Source organism: Culex pipiens, chromosome 3 (assembly GCF_016801865.2).
Source record: "Culex pipiens pallens isolate TS chromosome 3, TS_CPP_V2, whole genome shotgun sequence".
Lineage (NCBI taxonomy): Eukaryota > Metazoa > Arthropoda > Insecta > Diptera > Culicidae > Culex > Culex pipiens.
This window is the reverse complement of record NC_068939.1, coordinates 7413966-7418904: the sequence shown is the minus strand read 5'-3', so window position 1 is coordinate 7418904 and position 4939 is coordinate 7413966. Positions and strand designations below refer to the sequence as shown.

Genomic DNA, 4939 nt, shown 5'->3' with positions numbered 1-4939 from the left:
CTGACGTTATAAATAAACTAAGTCGATGTTATGAATTGAAAAAAGTTCTACCATTGTTATATTCTTTAGTAAGAAAGGCTCGATCTCACCCCAGGTGGGATTAAATCGGGTTTTTAAATGATTTTTTTTAATATTAAACGTAACCTCAGCATAACCCAATTCTGATACAAACTAATAATATAATTTTGTTGCCGGTTAGCGTGTATATAAATATATCGAACGTATCGTCCCATAAAATTTAAAAAAAAAACATTTAACCATCAATTTTTTACCATTTTTACCATCAAAATGATATTAATCTTTTTTCGAAAAGAATTTTTTCATGAAGCATTATTTCATGAAAACCTTTGAAAAAATATGTTCAAAAGGTTGAGCAAACTTCCTACCATTACTCTTTAATACTAAGTTGATTAGACTTAGTTTAAACTTTCCAAAAAAGAGTTTCTTCTCAATGTAACCTGTAAATAAAACGTAATTGTGCTTTTCTGCCTTTTTCAATCAATGATCTTTGTATTTTTTAGGAAAGTTGCTCCATCCGGCATTTTTTACTTTCAAACTTTGAAGTCAAAACATATCAAAGAAAAAGCGTGCATTTTTTCAGGAAACTCGACAAATTTCCTACAAGTTTGTCTTTGACCAATTTTTAAATAAATCGACCTTTTTACAAACGCCTCAAACGCTATTTTTGAGTGCAATTGGCTCAATAAAAACAAAGATCACTTATATGAGCCAAGGCTGATATGTTTACAAAGTTTCATTGTTTCTTTCATTTTTTTATGTTTTGATTTCATTCAAAATAATTAAACGTTTATAAAATCATAAAAGGAAAAGATATTTTATTAATTTTCAATACTAATTTCATTTTCGACAGTTGATTCGTTGTAATCGTGTCTTAGATATTTAATAATATTTTATGGTTCAAAATCTCTCAAACGATTTTTTTTTATTTCATAAAGTTTGTCTTTTTCAGAATTTCGAGTGATAATCTTTTTATACAGCGATTCCACGTCCACGTCACGTGGCTCAAATTTGGCATAAAAGTTCTTTAGCCAAATTAATAAGACCAGTATTTTTTTTTTGTTTGCTGATTGGGGTGTTCCTATCCAAAATAGGGTGGTCCAAAAAATCGATTTTCGAAAAAACACATTTGTCAGAAAACATATCTCCGGAACGGCAGAACCAACTTTGGAGCGAGATCAAGATTCTAAACGAGAAAAAAAAATCAACAAAATGCATTTTTTCAATATTTCAGCGCCGCCAATTTGGCCGCCATCTTGGATTTAAAAAATCTTAATCACTTTAGCAAAGTGAGAAAATGAGATAACGAAAAAAATGTGCTACGTTTATCCAAAGTGACTTTTTTCCAAGGCCTTCCAAGAGCACTTTCCTGACTTTTTGCGAGGTGAATCGAAATATTTCGTCTGAGACATTAAAGCAACCTCTTTTTGCTCTTTTTTTTTATTTTATAGTATATTCTTCAGCAAAGTCGCTGAAACCCGATGGATTCATGTACATATCCATCTTAAGAGACTGTAAATTACATATTTGACCTCCCACAAAATGTTTTCGAAATAAATTTACGAAATTTCTATTTATGTTTGATTTTTTGTTGCGAATTATTGTTTTGCGGTACCGCAAAATGCAATTTTAGGAAAATGCTTATTTGTTTAAAACGAACCCAAATATGCTAAATATGGTTGGGCTTGTTTTTTTTAATGATTAGAATTTTTTTAAATTCGAATGTGCGGTACCACAAAAAAACATACACCGAACAAATGTCAAAGAAAGCTAGAAATCTAGTAAATTTAATTTGGAAACTATACAAACTATAATCAAGACAGAAAATTATTTTTAAATTAATTTCAGTTAATTTGACTTTATTTTAAGCTTTTTTATTAGTTTTCGGGTAACAGCACGGTTTTTGAAAAAAAAAATTGTAATTATTTTCTAGGTACTCAAAAACAGAAGAATGTCGACCCCCTGAGTTTTTATAATAGTATCAAATTTCTTCAAAGGCACCCTTAAAAATAATCGAAATGAGGATATATCGTCACTTGAAATAGAAGTTTATGTAAACAAACAAAATAGTAGTTTATGCAACAAGGTGCAAAAAGCAGTTTTTTCAGCAAGAGTTGTGAGGTTTGCCGAATTGGCTAATAAGACGAGTGCTGAAAAAATAAGTATTGCAATGAGTTGCTTACAGAATTTTATGTCAAACATTCATTTGTTAAGAAAATTCAACGTTCTTAACAAAAACTGAAAAATGTTACTTTTCGATACTAGTGCTGAAAGTTCAACATTACAATACATTTTTTCTTTGCAAATTCAAAAAACTGTAAATTTCTATTTGTTTAATCAATTGCCCATTCGAATCAAAACAATATTAAAAAATATTTCTTTTCGATACAACTTTTGTTCACCCAAATCAATGCTAAAAATTAGAACTTTTCATCAATTGTATCGAAAAGTATTACTTTTCAATTCTTTTATTTTTGATACAGAAAAGTTCGAGAATATAAGAAATTGCAATTTTTAAAGCGGCTGTTTCTCAGCAACCAGTTCTTTCAATAACACTTATTTAATAGTAGTTTATGCAACAAGTTGCAAAAAGAGGATTTTTTCAGCACGAGTCGTACATTTATCCAACGAGGTTCACCGAGTTGGATAAATACGACGAGTGCAGAAAAAATCAAGTTTTGCAACGAGTTCCATACAACATTTTTTTCAATTCCGAAAAACACCCATTGAGTGAAATTGCAAGTCAAATTTACATGTGTTTTGTCAATAAATCGTTTAAATCAAAAAAATGTTGAAAGTGTTACTTTTCGAAACAAGTGCTGAAAAAATCAACTTTTCAGCACCCGTTTCAGTGCTGAAAAGTAGAACTTTTCAGCATTTATTTTGAAAAGTGTTGCTATTCGATTCTGTTATTTTTGGTTCAGAAAAGTAGGCTATTTCGTCGTTCAAGAATGACAGGAAAAGTAAGTAGTTTCACGACGGAATTGCAAAAAAGTATTTTTGCAATTCCACTGTGAAACTGTCAACTTTTCCTGCCCTTCTGGAGAAACGAAACGGCCTACTTTTCCCTACCAAAAATAACAGAATGGAAAATTAATACCTTTCAATAACAGTGCTGAAAAGTTCTACTTTTCAGCACTGAAATGGGTGCTGAAAAGTTGAACTTTTCAGCACTAGTATCGAAAAGTAACATTTTTCAATATTGTTTTGTTTTGAACGATGAATTTACTAAACACATGAATGTTTGACATAAAATTTCATTCAAAAAGCGTTTTTCGGAATTGCAAAAAATGTTGTAAGCAACTCGTTGCAAAACTTGATTTTTTCAGCACTCGTCGTATTTATCCAACTCGGTAAACCTCGTTGGATAAATGTACAACTCGTGCTGAAAAAATCTTCTTTTTGCAACTTGTTGCATAAACTACTATTTCGATCCTGATAAGTATTGTCATTTTTGTCTACAACACCACAGAAAATTCAATCTCATTATTAAAAAATTAACTAAACATCTACAAAAAATGTTGGGTTTCAATAAGAGGTTTCATAAAAAAAATTAAAAATCAAAATTAAAAACATGTGCTAAGATTTGCATAAAAAATAAAATTGTTGCTTTTTATAATATTAACAATCTTTTCAAAGTTGAACTTAAATAGATTGATGTTGTTGTTAGCTTTTATTATTGATAGCTTTAATAAAATAAATAAATAAGGTTAAATCTGTTTATTTCAAACGCACAATTTTTCACTAAACAGTTTCACCGGTCAAAGCCCCGCTCTAAATACCGATCATCAATCCAAAATGTTATCGTATCACCACACATGCCCTCGACGCTGCCCTCGGAATGTGTCCAACCATGTCAACCTGCAGCCATCAATCCTCCCAACGAGCCTCATTAAACCAAGCAAAGCCTCCTACTCCTCCTCCTCCCCCAAGAAAAGATCGATCAATTGTTGACGATCCCTGAACAACAACAACAATTCCTAAATATACTGCCCATCGACGAGCCCGTGCCGATCCCACTGTGTGAAGCAAAGCTGTGTGGTGCTGGCCAAAAAGCCATTCACAGAAGAAGAAAGCATAACCACCTCTTTCTCTTTGCTTTACTACCAGCACAACACACGATCACGATCACGAAGTCGGTTCGTTTCTTTTCGCCAAGTCGCCGCCGAGTCCGGGGTCGCTGCTTCTTCCACGACGACGGCGGCTCAAGTCAGTTTGCTTTTGCCCGTCGGAGAAATCGGATCTGCCAGTTGGAGTTGCTGCCGGTCGCCATTCCCGAAGCCGGTTGTCGTCGGATCGTAGTGTGCGTTGCTTTCCCGCGAGCGATCGCAGCCGAACAGGCGTGGAATGAAGGAACAGTAAATAAATTCCTGTAAATTTACACACGCACACACATCACTGCAAAAGCGCTCGGCGTGTGATCGTGAAAGAGGAAAATATTTTCACCTGAAGTGCCGAAGAGAGTTTGGATGGAAGTGTAAAAAGTCGTCGGCGAAAAGAGAAAGATGAGCGGAACAAGATCGCCGACGTAAGTCGGTGACGAAGCATATACGTGTCAGGTTGAAGTGAAAACATCATCTTAATAAAGAGAAGCAAAGCGAAAAAATCAAGTGTGGAAAATCCGGGAAGAAATCAAATCGAGGAAAAATCTTCTGAGTGAAAACGAGAGAAAAGAGTGAACGATCGCGATCGCGATCAAGAGTGAGAGTGAGAATTCTTCTTTTCCTCAAATGATGCTGCCGCCGCGGTGAATGTTTTGTGGTTGTATTTATGCAAATTAGGGAGTTTTATTCCCCATCCCACCCCGACATCGGCTAGTTTCCCAACATTGTGGTGACCGAAAGTGAAAGAAACATAACACAAACGACAGCTGAGAAGAAAGAAGAGAAAAAAAAGAAGCAGAAGGGATGCTGAGAAGAGA

At 33.9% G+C, this 4939-nt stretch overlaps 1 long non-coding RNA gene across 1 annotated transcript; it reads right to left on the bottom strand.

Moving 5' to 3' along the window:
* Window positions 1–3056: 3056 nt before the first annotated feature.
* Window positions 3057–3442, bottom strand: LOC128093584 (uncharacterized). The gene is made up of 2 exons (XR_008212610.1): window positions 3183–3442; window positions 3057–3118 (listed from the first exon to the last, which is right to left on the bottom strand). It is a non-coding gene; the product is annotated as an uncharacterized LOC128093584 (long non-coding RNA).
* Between the last annotated feature and the right edge of the window lie 1497 nt (window positions 3443–4939).